The following is a 16,913-nucleotide window of genomic DNA, read 5'->3' on the forward strand; positions in this document are numbered from 1 at the left end:
AAATGGATGCGGATGGAGACTATGAGAGGAATATTGTCGATGATGAAAATGACCAATGCGACGGTGTGGCTCTCATGATGAGAGCTCAAGCAAAGTAAGTTTTGAAAATTATATATGAAAACATTAAACATTAATATAATAACTGACTGGCATACATGGTTATATGCCTTATTTTGCAGGGAGATGTTGATGGTCCTGGCGGGAAGGATGAGCATGTTGTTGATGATGAGTTTAATTTTGACATCGGATTTGATGAATATCAGCAAGACTCATTGGGCAGGCATTGGAAGGTGATGTCGAAGATGTTCAGGTCACAAGGAAAGGCTTACTTGTTCTATAACCAGAAGGAACGTGGTTTCAACATTAGAAGGGACTTGCTGAAATATAGGAAAGGTCCTGAGAGAGGTATGTGCTTGAGGATGTATCTGTGTTCGAGGGCTGGAAAATGACAGACGAAATTTTGTACAATGGAAGGCAGGACCCATAGGCTCAGTCCGGAGAGTCAATGCTTCTGTGATGCCCATTTAACTGTGAAGCTTGATAAAGAGCGTGGAGTTTGGTATGTCAGCAGTTTCACCGATGATCACAATCACATTCTAGCTAGACTGGACGATGTCACGTTTCTCCGGTCTCATAATTAGGTCAAAGAATTTCAGAAAGCTGAGATCTTAACTATGGTAGGTGCCGGGATAAGGAAACATATCATTTTTTATAACTTCTTCAGTAGGTACGGGTCGTATGCTAAGGCTTGTTTTGGGAGGAGGAAGTTTTATAATATGTGCTATAGAGAGAAAATGAAACTACTTGCACAGGGTGATGCTGACACTGCCACTGGGATCATGATGACCAAAAAGGACAGGGATCTAGAATTTTTTTCTTTGAGCATGCTATTAATGAAGAAGGAAGGTTGAAAAACCTATTCTGGTGTCCAATCACGGCGAGACTATGTTGACTATGGTGATGTGACCGTATTCGACATCACATACAAGATGAATAGGTATGGCATGCCATGTATACCTTTTGTTGATCTGAACAACCACCATTGCACCACGGTGTTTGGTTGTGCTATTGTGTCTGACGAGACGTAATAAACAGATCTTTGGCTGCTACAAACGTTCTTAAGAGCTCACTGTCAGTAGAATCCCGGGTCTGTAATTACTGATGGAAATGCATCTATGATGAAGGCCATCAGAAAGGTACTTCTAGACGTTTGGCATCGTCTTTGTTCGTGGCATATCGAGAAGAACATGCAAAAACACCTTCACCATAAGTCCCTAAAAGAGTTCAGGTCTCTACTTTATTATGCCACTTCACTTAAAGTTTTTGAGGGGAAAGGGGCAGCATTTACCGCTAAATGGCAGTCGGAGAGAACACAGACATGGTTGCGTAGGATGTATAGGAAGAAGAGGCTTTGTGCTGCATCATATCTATCTAGTGGGGTTTTCCTAGATATGCGGAGTAAAGAGAGGAGTGAGAGTCTGAACTCATGCCTTCACATGCATCTAGACTCTGGTACGACTACTGTTGACATGGGAAAGTATCCTGTACTCCAATGGATTGGGTGCTCCGGCTGCACCATACGCAGCTCAGCCATCAAATACAGAATACAGGGTTTGGATGAAACCCGAACGCCCCGCTCTTAGAATTTTGCCAAAAGACGCCCCACATAAGCACAAAATAGCATTAATGCCCCTGTTACTCAGGTGTGCCACAGTTTGGAACAGAAAGAACAATGCATCAGGGGCCTTGCGCTCGCTGTGGGCTGTGCTGCCACACTGGCGGAACAAACTTCCTTGCAGTATGGACGTACTCTGCTCCGACGTCCAGCGGGATGGAAACTCGCCCCACCCCTGCCCCGCCATTATCCACCTCGACGCAACCCCCTCCACAGCCACACACTCCTGCCTAGCTCCGCCATCCGCCAACGCCGGAGAAGAGAACTCTGGGCATTCAGGTATGCTTTTAGATGTTACGAATTTGTGTTATTCTTGTGTGTTTTGGATATAATCATTTGTTCTCTTTATGATGATTTTTTGAATTGTAGCCAATCGTATATTGAGTAGATATCTTTCTGCATCTGGATGTGGCAAACTTAGTCAGGGAAATTGCTATATTTTGCTTAGATTGCATATTCTAGCAATTATGTATAGTAAAAATATCAAAAACTTATGGCCTGGTAGTGTGCATGAGTGAAGTAATTTTATCTACTTGTTTAATTCCTGAACATGAAGTGCTTGTTGGCACAAGTTGTGATATTCTGCTTGAAGGCACAACCGCACAAAACTGAGATTCATTAACACTTGCAATATGTTCCTGCAGGTGTGATAAAATGGCATTTTATTCCTACAGATCTCACTTTGTGGTGCTATCATGCTATGTGTCCATGGCAAAAAAGCAATGCTAAATTATGCTGTTGTACTCAAGACCATTTTCAGAAACACTCCTTTTATTTTCCTTATTTCATCTAAATGACAATGCATTCCATATACATTATCATTCTTCGCTACTTTAGCATGGGATTATTGTTTTCTTAGACTTCAATGTGCTACAGCTCTCATAACAATCTAACTCTTAGTCGTTGCAGAATGTAATATCTAAAACTTATTTATGCATGGAGCATGGAAGGATGGAGCCAATGGGACCTGAAGATGTCGGATCATCCTTCCATGCTCCAACGAATGGGACCTGAAGATGATGCCAACAAGTTTTCCATGGTATTTATTTGTCATATTACGCCAAAATTTAAATAGTATGTCTTTCGTCAGCTTTTAGTAATGCACTTTGTTTTCCTCTTTGCAGAGCAAGCAGTATCCGAAAAGTTTCAAGATAGATTATTCTATTTACTAAGTTGGCAATGGTAGCTCAAATGGTGTGTTTATATTTTGCTCCTCTTTGATTAAAACATATTCAGAATTTGGAAGTCTTTGACTAAAACTTGTTTATTTGTAACATCTAGATTTACAGCCCATGAGAGCGGACATTAGTTGGTGCAATATATGTGTACCTGCTATACCTGGTTTATTAGTAACATCTAGATTTGATCGTTTAAGTACCCGATTGATGGTAGAATTATGTGTAGTGTCATGAGTCCGATTCAGAAAGCATTCACAACACATTATTGCCGTAATATTAACTTCGCAATATCAAGATGGATTAAAAAGGTGGTGGAATGCCAATGAATGATTGTTGATCGATCCATTTGTAGTTTGATGTGGGTGTTTCATACACCCGACACTAGAGTCTTCTCATTTCTCATGCAGATTTCACCAGTTAAAATCATGGTTAAATCCACCTAGCCCCTCCGCCTAACCCCTCCGCCTAGCCCCTCCGTCGGCCAACTGGCCATGGCCAACCTCTCCTAATCGGTGCCGTGTGCCACTCCGGGCATGACGGACACCACCCACCTAAGCACGATGGCTTTAGCCGATCTGAACTTCGACAAAGGACAAGATTTTGCACAAAAGGTATGGAGAAAGTGGGGAGTGCCCATCAATTTCGAAGAAGGTAAAGATATTCAGGAATTCATCCTGGTGGCGGAATTTACCCGCTCCAAGATTCGTCTCACAGTGGATTCAGTGGCCACCATCCTCTTGGCGTGTTTTGGTGGTCGAGCATCCATGTATAAGGCCCAATTACTCCAAAATTGGTCCTTTCGATTCTCTGTCTCCTCCAAAGAAGTGGGCATCTCGATCATCAAAGGAGGTAATGTTGGGGAACGTAGCAGAAATTCAAAATTTTCCTACGTGTCACCAAGATCTATCTATGGAGAAACCAGCAACGAGGGGAAGGAGAGTGCATCTAGATACCCTTGTAGATCGTTAAGCGGAAGCGTTCAAGAGAACGAGGTTGAAGGAGTCGTACTCGTCGTGATCCAAATCACCGGAGATCCTAGTGCCGAACGGACGGCACCTCCGCGTTCAACACACGTACAGCCCGGTGACGTCTCCCAGGCCTTGATCCAGCAAGGAGAGAGGGAGAGGTTGAGGAAGACTCCATCCAGCAGCAGCACGACGGCGTGGTGGTGGTGGAGGAGCGTGGCAATCCTGCAGGGCTTCGCCAAGCACCTGCGGGAGAGGAGGAGGTGTCACGGGAGGGAGGGAGGCGCCAGGGCTTCAGGTATGGCTGCCCTCCCTCCCCTCCACTATATATAGGGGCAAGGGAGAGGGGGGAGGCGCAGCCTTGCCCCTTCCTCCAAGGAAGGGGTGCGGCCAGGGGGGGAGGAGTGCCTCCCAAGTCAAGTGGAGGCCCTCCCCCTTAGGGTTTCCCCCCTCCCATGCGCATGGGCCCTGGGGGGGCTGGTGCCCCTGGCCCATTAAGGCTAGGGCGCCCCCTTACAGCCCATGCTGCTGTATTGGACGTGGTGGAACAGTTTCCGGACCTCCGGACCCCTCCGGAATCCTCCGGAACCTTCTGGAAGCTTCCCGGTACAATACCGAAAAAACCCGAACTTTTTCCGTAACCCGAACAACAACTTTCCATATATAAATCTTTACCTCCGGACCATTCCGGAACTCCTCGTGATGTCCGGGATCTCATCTGGGACTCCGAACAACATTCGGTAACCACATACAAACTTCCTTTATAACCCTAGCGTCATCGAACCTTAAGTGTGTAGACCCTACGGGTTCGGGAACCATGCAGACATGACCGAGACGTTCTCCGGTCAATAACCAACAGCGGGATCTGGATACCCATGTTGGCTCCCACATGTTTCACGATGATCTCATCGGATGAACCACGATGTCAAGGACTCAATCGATCCCGTATACAATTCCCTTTGTCTAGCGGTATTATACTTGCCCGAGATTCGATCGTCGGTATACCGATACCTTGTTCAATCTCGTTACCGGCAAGTCTCTTTACTCGTTCCGTAACACATCATCCCGTGATCAACCCCTTGGTCACATTGTGCACATTATGATGATGTCCTACCGAGTGGGCCCAGAGATACCTCTCCGTTTACATGGAGTGACAAATCCCAGTCTCGATTCGTGCCAACCCAACAGACACTTTCGGAGATACCTGTAGTGCACCTTTATAGCCACCCAGTTACGTTGTGACGTTTGGTACACCCAAAGCATTCCTACGGTATCCTGGAGTTGCACAATCTCATGGTCTAAGGAAATGATACTTGACATTAGAAAAGCTTTAGCATACGAACTACATGATCTTTGGGTCTTGTCCATCACATCATTCTCCTAATGATGTGATCCCGTTATCAATGACATCCAATGTCCATGGTCAGGAAACTGTAACCAACTATTGATCAACGAGCTAGTCAACTAGAGGCTTACTAGGGACATGGTGTTGTCTATGTACCCACACATGTATCTGAGTTTCCTATCAATACAATTATAGCATGGATAATAAACGATTATCATGAACAAGGAAATATAATAATAACTAATTTATTATTGCCTCTAGGGCATATTTCCAACAGTCTCCCACTTGCACTAGAGTCAATAATCTAGTTCACATCGCCATGTGATTAACACTCACAGGTCACATCACCATGTGACCAACATCCAAAGAGTTTACTAGTGTCACTAAACTAGTTCACATCATCATGTGATTAAGACTCAATGAGTTCTGGGGTTTGATCATGTTCTGCTTGTGAGAGAGGTTTTAGTCAACGGGTCTGCAACATTTAGATCCGTGTGTACTTCGCAAATCTCTAGGTCATATTGTAAATGCTGCTTCCACGCTCCACTTGGAGTTATTCCAAATGGTTGTTCCACTATATGTATCCGGTTTTCTACTCAGAGTCATTCGGATATGTGTTAAAGCTTGCATCGACGTAACCCTTTACGTCGAACTCTTTATCACCTCCATAATCGAGAAACATATCCTTATTCCTCTAAGGATAATTTTGACCGCTGTCCAATGATCCATTCCTGGATCATTCTTGTACCCCTTGACTGACTCATGGCAAGGCACACTTCTGGTGCGGTACACAGCATAGCATACTATAGAGCCTACGTCTGAAGCATAGGGGACGACCTTCGTCCTTTCTCTCTTTTCTGCTGTGGTCGATCTTTAAGTCTTAACTTCATACCTTACATCTCAGGCAAGAACTCCTTCTTTGACTGATCCATCTTGAACACCTTCAAGATCATGTCAAGGTATATGCTCATTTGAAAGTACCATTAAGCGTTTTGATCTATCCTCATAGATCTTGATGCTCAATGTTCAAGTAGCTTAATCCAGGTTTTCTATTGAAAAACACCTTTCAAATAACCCTATATGCTTTCTAGAAATTCTACATCATTTCTGATCATCAATATGTCAACAACATATACTCATCAGAAATTCTATAGTGCTCCCACTCACTTCTTTGGAAATACAAGTTTCTCATAAACTTTGTATAAACCCAAAATCTTTGATCATCTTATCAAAGTGCATATTCCAACTCCGAGATGCTTACTCCAGTCCTTAGAAGGATTGCTGGTGCTAGCATACCTTTTAGCATCCTTAGGATCGACAAAACCTTTCTGATTGTATCCCATACAACCTTTCCTTACGAAAACTGGTAAGGAAACTCATCTTGACATCCATCTGCCAGATTTCATAAATGCAGCTAATGCTAATATGATTCCGACGGACTTAAGCATCGCTACGGATGAGAAAATCTCATCGTAGTCAACTCCTTGAACTTGTGAAAAAACTCTTCGCCACAAGTCGAGCTTCATAGATGGTGACATTACCATCCACGTCCATCTTCTTCTTAAAGATCCATTTATCTCAATGGCTTGCCGATCATCGGGCAAGTCCACCAAAGTCCATGCTTTGTTCTGATACATGGATCCTATCTCGGATTTCATGGCTTCTAACCATTTATTGGAATTTGGGCCCACCATCGCTTCTCCATAGCTCATAGGTTCATTGTTGTCTAGCAACATGACCTTCAAGACAGGATTACTGTACCACTCTGAAGTAGTACGTATCCTTGTCACCCTACGAGGTACGGTAGTGACTTGATCCGAAACTTCATGATCACTATCATAAGCTTTTACTTCAATTGGTGTAGGTGCCACAGGAACAACTTCCTGTGCCCTGCTACACACTTGTTGAAGTGACGGTTCAATAACCTCATCAAGTCTCCACCATCCTCCCACTCAACTTTCCAAGACAAACTTTTCCTCGAGAAAGGACCCGATTCAAGAAACAATCCTTATTGCTTTCAGATCTGAATTAGGAGGTATACCCAACTGTTTTGGGTGTCCTATGAAGATGCATTTTATCCGCTTTGGGTTCGAGCTTATCAACCTGAAACTTTTTCACATAAGCGTCGCAGCCACAAACCTTTAAGAAACGACGACTTAGGTTTCTCCAACCCATAATTCAAAAGTTGTCGTCTCAACGGAATTACGTGGTACCCTATTAAAGTGAGTGTGGTTGTCTCTAATGCCTAACCCATGAACAATAGTGGTAATTCGATAAGAGACATCATGGTACGCACCATATCTAATAGGGTGCAACTATGATGTTCGGATACACCATCACACTATGGTGTTCCAGGCGGTATTAATTGTGAAACAATTTCCACAATGTCTTAATTGCGTGCCAAAGCTCGTAACTCAGATACTCATCTCTATGATCATATCATAGACATTTTATCCTCTTGTCATGATGATCTTCAACTTCACTCTGAAATTACTTGAACCATTCAATAATTCAGACTTGTGTTTCATCAAGTAAATATACTCAGTATCTACTCAAATCATCTGTGAAGTAAGAACATAATGATATTCACTACATGCCTCAGCACTCATTGGACTGCACACATCAAAATGTGTTGCTTCCAACAAGTTGCTATCTTGTTCCATTTTACTGAAAACGAGGCTTTCAGTCATCTTGCCCATGTGGTATAATTTGCATATCTCAAGTGATCCAAAATCAAGTGAGTCCAAACGATCCATCTGCATGGAGTTTCTTCATGCGTATACACCAATAGACATGGCTCGCATGTCTCAAACTTTTCAAAAACGAGTGAGTCCAAAGATCCATCAACATGGAGCTTCTTCATGCGTTTTATACCAATATGACTTACATGGCAGTGCCACAAGTAAGTGGTACTATCATTACTATCTTATATCTTTTGGCATGAAAATGTGTATCACTACGATCGAGATTCAATAAACCATTCCTATTAGGTGCAAGACCACTGAAGGTATTATTAAAATAAATAGAGTAACCATTATTCTCCTTAAATGAATAACCGTATTGCAATAGACATAATCCAATCATGTCTATGCTCAACGCAAACACCAAATGACAATTATTCAGGTTTAATACTAATCTTGATGGTAGAGGGAGCGTGCGATGTTTGATCACATCAAACATGGAAACACTTCCAACACATATCGTCAGCTCACCGTTAGCTAGTCTCCGTTTATTCCGTAGCTTTTATTTCGAGTTACTAACACTTAGCAACCAAACCGGTATCTAATACCCTGGTGCTACTAGGAGTACTAGTAAAGTACACATTAACATAATGTATATCCAATATACTTCTATCGACCTTGCCAGCCTTCTCATCTACCAAGTATCTAGGGTAATTCTGCTCCAGTGGCTGTTCCCCTTATAACAGAAGCACTTAGTCTCGAGTATGGGTTCAACCTTGGGTTTCTTCACTAGAGCAGCAGCTGATTTGCCGTTTCATGAAGTATCCCTTCTTGCCCTTGCCCTTCTTGAAACTAGTGGTTTCACCAACCATCAACAATTGATGCTCCTTCTTGATTTCTACTTTCGCGATGTCAAACAACGCGAATACCTCAAGGATCATCATCTCTATCCTTGATATGTTATAGTTCATCACGAAGCTCTAGCAGCTTGGTGGCAATGACTTTAGGGAAACATCACTATCTCATCTGGAAGATCAACTCCCACTCGATTCAAGTGATTGTTGCACTCAGACAATCTGAGCACAAGCTCAACGATTGAGCTTTTCTCCCTGAGTTTGCAGGCTAAGAAAATCGTCAGAGGTCTTATACCTCTTGACGTGGGCACGAGCCTGAAATCCTAATTTCAGCCCTCGAAACATCTCATATGTTCCGCGATGTTTCGAAAAACATCTTTGGTGCCTCTACTTAAGCCATTTAACTGAACTATCACGTAGTTATCAAAACGTGTATGTCCGATGTTCGCAACATCCACAGACGACGTTTGGGGTTCAGCACACTGAGCGGTGCATTAAGAACATAAGCTTTCTACTGTCCGCATAATCGCTACTATCAACTTTCAACTATATTTTCTCTAGGAACATATCTAAAAAGTGGAACTAAAGTGCGAGCTTACGACATAATTTGCAAAGATCTTTTGACTATGTTCAGATAATTAAGTTCATCTTATGAACTCCCACTCAGATAGACGTCCCTCTAGTCATCTAAGTGATTACATGATCCGAGTCAACTAGGCCGTGTCCGATCATCACGTGAGACGGACTAGTCATCATTGGTGAACATCTTCATGTTGATCGTATCTACTATACGACTCATGCTCGACCTTTCGGTCTCCGTGTTCCGAGGCCATGTCTGTACATGCTAGGCTCGTCAAGTTAACCCTAAGTGTATTGCATGTGTAAATCTGTCTTACACCAGTTGTATGTGAACGTAAGGATCTATCACACCCGATCATCACGTGGTGCTTCGAAGCGACGAACTTTAGCAACGGTGCACAGTTAGGGGAGAACACTTCTTGAAATTGGTGTAAGGGATCATCTTATTTACTAGCGTCGTTCTAAGTAAACAAGATGCATAAACATGATAAACATCACATGCAATTATATAGTAGTGACATGATATGGCCAATATCATTTTGCTCCTTTTGATCTCCATCTTCGGGGCTCCATGATCATCATCGTCACCGGCATGACACCATGATCTCCATCATCATGATCTCCATCATCATGTCTTCATGAAGTTGTCTCGCCAACTATTACTTCTACTACTATGGCTATCGGTTAGCAATAAAGTAAAGTAATTACATGGCATTGTTTAATGACACGCAGGTCATACAATAAATTTAAGACAACTCCTATGGCTCCTGCCGGTTGTCATACTCATCGACATGCAAGTCGTGAATCCTATTACAAGAACATGATCAATCTCATACATCACATATCATTCATCACATTCTTCTTGGCCATATCACATCACATAGCATACCCTGCAAAAACAAGTTAGACGTCCTCTAATTGTTGTTTGCATGTTTTACGTGGCTGCTATGGGTTTCTAGCAAGAACGTTTCTTACCTACGCAAAACCACAACGTGATATGCCAATTGCTATTTACCCTTCATAAGGACCCTTTTCATCGAATCCGTTCCGACTAAAGTGGGAGAGACTGGCACCCGCTAGCCACCTTATGCACCAAGTGCATGTCAGTCGGTGGAACCTGTCTCACGTAAGAGTACGTGTAAGGTCGGTCCGGGCCGCTTCATCCCACAATACCGTCGAAACAAGATTGGACTAGTAACGGTAAGCATATTGAACAAAATCAACGCCCACAACTACTTTGTGTTCTACTCGTGCAAAGAATCTACGCAATAGACCTAGCTCTGATGCCACTGTTGGGGAACGTAGCAGAAATTCAAAATTTTCCTACGTGTCACCAAGATCTATCTATGGAGAAACCAGCAACGAGGGGAAGGAGAGTGCATCTACATACCCTTGTAGATCATTAAGCGGAAGCATTCAAGAGAACGGGGTTGAAGGAGTCGTACTCGTCGTGATCCAAATCACCGGAGATCCTAGTGCCGAACGGACGGCACCTCCGCGTTCAACACACGTACAGCCCGGTGACGTCTCCCACGCCTTGATCCAGCAAGGAGAGAGGGAGAGGTTGATGAAGACTCCATCCAGCAGCAGCACGATGGCGTGGTGGTGGTGGAGGAGCGTGGCAATCCTGCAGGGCTTCGCCAAGCATCTGCGGGAGAGGAGGAGGTGTCACGGGAGGGAGGGAGGCGCCAGGGCTTCAGGTATGGCTGCCCTCCCTCCCCTCCACTATATATAGGGGCAAGGGAGAGGGGGGAGGCGCAGCCTTGCCCCTTCCTCCAAGGAAGGGGTGCGGCCAAGGGGGGGAGGAGTGCCTCCCAAGTCAAGTGGAGGCCCTCCCCCTTAGGGTTTCCCCCCACCCATGCGCATGGGCCCTGTGGGGCCTGGTGCCCCTGGCCCATTAAGGCTAGGGCGCCCCCTTACAGCCCATGCTGCTGTATTGGACGTCGTGGAACAGTTTCTGGACCTCCGGAACCTTCTGGAAGCTTCCCGGTACAATACCGAAAAAACGCGAACTTTTTCCGGAACCCGAACAACAACTTTCCATATATAAATCTTCACCTCCGGACCATTCCGGAACTCCTCGTGACGTCCGGGATCTCATCCGGGACTCCGAACAACATTCGGTAACCACATACAAACTTCCTTTATAACCCTAGCGTCATCGAACCTTAAGTGTGTAGACCCTACGGGTTCGGGAACCATGCAGACATGACCGAGACGTTCTCCGGTCAATAACCAACAGCGGGATCTGGATACCCATGTTGGCTCCCACATGTTCCACGATGATCTCATCGGATGAACCACGATGTCAAGGACTCAATCGATCCCGTATACAATTCCCTTTGTCTAGCGGTATTATACATGCCCGAGATTCGATCGTCGGTATACCGATGCCTTGTTCAATCTCGTTACTGGCAAGTCTCTTTACTCGTTCCGTAACACATCATCCCGTGATCAACCCCTTGGTCACATTGTGCACATTATGATGATGTCCTACCGAGTGGGCCCAGAGATACCTCTCCGTTTACATGGAGTGACAAATCCCAGTCTCGATTCGTGCCAACCCAACAGACACTTTCGGAGATACCTGTAGTGCACCTTTATAGCCACCCAGTTACGTTGTGACGTTTGGTACACCCAAAGCATTCCTACGGTATCCGGGAGTTGCACAATCTCATGGTCTAAGGAAATGATACTTGACATTAGAAAAGCTTTAGCATACGAACTACACGATCTTTGTGCTAGGCTTAGGATTGGGTCTTGTCCATCACATCATTCTCCTAATGATGTGATCCCGTTATCAATGACATCCAATGTCCATGGTCAGGAAACTGTAACCAACTATTGATCAACGAGCTAGTCAACTAGAGGCTTACTAGGGACATGGTGTTGTCTATGTACCCACACATGTATCTGAGTTTCCTATCAATACAATTATAGCATGGATAATAAACGATTATCATGAACAAGGAAATATAATAATAACTAATTTATTATTGCCTCTAGGGCATATTTCCAACAGGTAATATATCACTCCCTGAGCTCAACATCAATTTCCTTGTTTGGGGTTTGGGAAGGCCAAATTCATCATGGGAGCTTGATCAATATCTCCAAGAAAATGAAGATGAGTAGACACATGTATTTCGTGATCATCCTAGGAAATCTTACCTCCAAGCCCTTAGATCTCCTACCACAGATCCATGATCGAAACAAAGGCAAATCCAGGGCAGATCCTACTCATCAAAATCAGACTCAATCTTCGGACCATAATCATCGCACAGTTAATGCGACAGTTGATGGAGTTAACGCGGGTTCGCCGCCTTTTCAAAATGAGGCACCTGGGCTTTTCTGTGTTCGGTGCTTGTTATCGGGCCATCTTTGGCCCAGCTACAAAAATCGTATCAAATGCCGTACTTACAAGAAGTGGGTCAATCACTAGTGATTGCTACTCTGCTAGGCCTAGTTCTGCTGCTATTGCCCCTCAGGCCCAAACCCAGAGCCCACCTTTCCATCGACAGAATCCCACTGTTCCTGTAATTATGACTAATCAGCCGGTCATACATCAACATTTTCAGGGAAATACCGGTGGCTCCTCGATTTTTCCTCCTTCAGCTGGTATCTGCCATTACGCCGTCTCCTCCACTTCCATAGCACAGAGATTACTTGCCGCAGTCTCCCAAACCAATGCACTATCCCCATCCACCAACCTCTCCCTCCTTATCCCTTTGAGCTCTGGTGAATCGACAATGGCGACCTTCCCCTTCGACCCTACGCCGTTCATCCCCCACGGCCCCCAGCGTCTCGACGTGGCTGGCCGGCCGGCGTGGGTATACATCCTGGCCGGTGTTGTCCCGACGTTGCATGAGGAGTGGGCAATCGCTTCTATTGTTCCTATGCCCAACCTGCCTGTCCAGTTCAACACCATCCGCGAGGTCTTATCTGATTTCCTCACCGATGTCAAATAGCTTGGTTTCTCTGAGATATCCCCATGTCCTTTCGGTCAAGCATTTTTTACGCTCAATAATGTCTTTGACAGAGATGAACTGGTTAGAAATAGCCCTCATCAGTTTACAGATGTGCATGTGATTTTTGAGAGGCACAACCAAGGTTTGAATTGGAGACGGTTAGAGCTCAGCAGAGAAGTTTGGATCTTGCTATGTGGTTTTCCTTTTGATAGGAAGAGTATACACAAGATTAGCAATATTGTCAATAAGTTTGGAAAATTTGTGATGTGGGATAGGAATAAGAGTACCCGAGCTAACCAAATGGTGAAGATCAAAGTTGAGGAGCTCATAGACATTCCTGCCAGCATAGTTATTGGGGAAGGTGATGACACAACTACTCTCACTGTACCAACAGTGATTTTGCAGGATTCCATGTTGGGCAGAGTAGCTCCTGATGAAAACCCAATTCCTCCTTTTGGCAACCCACACCCTGTTCCACTGCAAGCAAACTTTCATCAGAACTAGCACAATCATTTTATAGGCCCAATTCAGCATCATGAACAAGAGAACAATGATCAGCCTCCACAGCATGACCTGAATCCGCAGATTGCTCCTAATAATAATGCTATGATGGAGCATGAAGAAGAGGAGGAAGGAGAACTGCCTGGGTGGGGCCATTGGACTTTGCTTGCAGAAAATCAGATTGTGGACTAGGAATTACATATAGGAGAGTTTATGAATATTAATGAGATTATGGAGCCCATGGAGGAGGTTATGGAGCAGCAAGGAATGCTAGAACAAGAAAATAGCAACATTACTATGTCCCAGGAGCCTCCAAATGACAGTGCTGAGATTGCTGCCTCTGCAAATGGGCCTTTGGCGCCAGCCCTCCCTGATTTAAATTTGGTGGCTGGGCCAAAAGAGCAAACAGATCCAGTTCCCATCAGAGCCCATGAGCCAGCCAATGGGCATTTGTTTGAAAATCCCAGCCTTGTGGCCATTTTGCAGCAGCACTCCTATGAACGTTTCTATATTGCTGAAGATCCAATGCAGCTGGAAGTAAACTGTGCTGTCCATGCAACATCCAATCTCATTTCACGCAAGGGAGGGGATAGCAAACAGTTACAATCCTTGGAAGCTGGAGTTGCATCTCAGAACATTGATGAAGATCTTAAAATTGTTGAGGACATAGCTATACTTTTGGAGGAGTACAGAGTTTTACCTGCATTAGAACATAACAGAGAGATCTCCCAGCCTGCAATAGATCCTACCAGAGAATCTCCTCTACCAGAGGCATTAGACAACAGAGAAGTACCCATCCCAGCTGATCAAAATGCAGGTGATTCTATTTCTGATTCGACTAAACCTCCTGGTTTTTCCCAACCTATTTATCTTCACCATTGTCACTCTGCTGAGAGCTCTGCAACCCACAATTCTCTAGATATTCCACTTGAAGATCTTTTGGGCAAGGAAGAGTCCCTCACTTGGGAAACTCATTTTGCTCCAAAGGAGGGCAGCAGGGACATCATAGAGGTACCTATGGAATGGGTTAACTTTCTATCTGTCACACTTCTTTCTCCTGATAAATTTGAGAGGGCTAAGAAATTTATTAAGTCTCAAGTATGGAATATTATTGCTCAAAATAAGAAGATAAACAATTACATGCCATTTTCCATTCCAGAAACATGTCCTGATAATCATAGTGTGTTCTGTTTGCTGGATAATCCTCGGGATCGGGAAAATACTCCATCTACTAAGGGAGATTGTCTCGAAATATCAGCTTCTTCAACCTCATCTCAGCACCAGAATAGAAAGAGGAAAGAAAAGGGCCTATTGGTTGAAACAGAGGTAAGAAGGAGTTGCAGACTGCAACAATTACACAAAGGATTTAAGAAATCTGTTTGTATGGACAACGAATGTTTAGCATGTCATTCTCTCCCTCCTTCCATCCCTACCAAAGTTATTAGAAACATGAACACCTCCTTTTGCAAGGTGAATGCTCAGAACACTACAGAGGAGAAAATTACAAACATTACTAACTACAAGAAATATGTCAACTATTGACCTTTTGTCAGTGACCCTGGAAGAATTGGTCATAGATCTATGACAATTTCATACCAATTGGTCAAAAGCTATTCAGGGGGCTCCAAACCCTAAACTATAGCGACCATTTTGGTCAGAAATTCGTAATTTCCTTACATGAAATGGTCATAACGCAGATAGCACTGGTCCGCTGTCTTATTTCTAGCTGATCATGACCAATATAGATGGTCATAACTTTGTAAATTATGGTGGGTTGCTGTGACTAGGCGCCACCTCATCAGTTTTGCCTATGTGTCATGTCCATGTGACAGTTTTTGCCCTAGGTTGTGAAGCAATCTATATTTATGTCATTCCCAAAATTCCCAAAAAAATGTCATAAATTCTTTGGGTCATATCTTCGTCAAATATGTAAAAAACATTCCTTGCCTAGTTAAAAAATGATTCAAAAATATTCATTTTCCTATTCCGTTCAGAAAAACACTTTGTGAAGGAAGTACCACTTTGGCATGTCCAAATGGTATCCATTTTCTACAGTGCTTTCCTATGCCCAAATAACCATCCTCCACCAAATGTCAGCTCAATCCATTCAGTATTTTGAGCCCAGCTTCAACATTCGTATTTATGTCCAGTGTGGTACTTTGCAAAGAAAGTACCACCTAGGCTCCTCCTTTTGAGCTGAAAATTTGTGAAGGCGGTCTTCTTAGTAACTGGTCATCCTCAGCCAAAACTCACGCCCATTAGCCATGTGCATTTCTCGTACGGCTAATCAAACACTTGGCTGCTTATTCATGTTTGAGCATCGATCGGTCTCCTCGTGAGAATCTTATGTTGTGATTTTCTTCCTAGCACCTACTTAGGGAGTTCCCAACCCATTACACATGCCTAGGCCGCCCAGAACACATGGAAATGCCATGGTCACGCGGTGACCACGCGGCGGGCATGCGAGCTTACGCGCTCTAGAGTTGGGGCCCTCGGCCACCGTCCAAACCTCGACGTATCGCCACCAAACCATGTATTTATGATTAAATAGGTACTTATGTACCTATAAATTATTTTTGGAAAAAATAAATACCAAACTATGAGGTAGTTGCAGTTCAAATTTGACCCGCTTCCAACTGAATCGGCGGGAATTTGTCTTTTTCACCAGAGGTAGATCAAAACTTTTGGCACCCAATCATTTTGTCAATTGTGCATTAAATATGGCCTAGTATTTTACAAAATTGATTTGGTCCAATTTTGCAACAAATATATGGTAGGTCCTTCACAAAAAAACTCATTTCAAGCACTCGGAAAATGGAAAATGAATTTTCCGTGCAAAGAAAATGAAAACTCCCTTAGGCAACATTGTTTGGAATTCCAAGATGCACCCTTCTGCACAATATGAGATCATTTGAACAAACTATGCCATGAATGTGGCCATAAGATTGATTATTTTGGTTGAAAGCCATGAATCTTCATGCATGATAGCTCATTTCTGAGAACACTTTTTTAAATAATTGTCGTATTATAAGTTTATTATTTTTCCTGGAAACTTGGTCACATATAATGACACAATGTGAAGGTTTTCCAATTTTTTTATTTTTTTTATTTTTTATGCCCGTTTCAAAATGCGGTCAAAACGGCGGGCTTGACCGTTCCTAGCTAGTGGT

This window comes from Triticum dicoccoides, chromosome 2B, assembly GCF_002162155.2.
Source record: "Triticum dicoccoides isolate Atlit2015 ecotype Zavitan chromosome 2B, WEW_v2.0, whole genome shotgun sequence".
NCBI classification, from domain to species: domain Eukaryota; kingdom Viridiplantae; phylum Streptophyta; class Magnoliopsida; order Poales; family Poaceae; genus Triticum; species Triticum dicoccoides.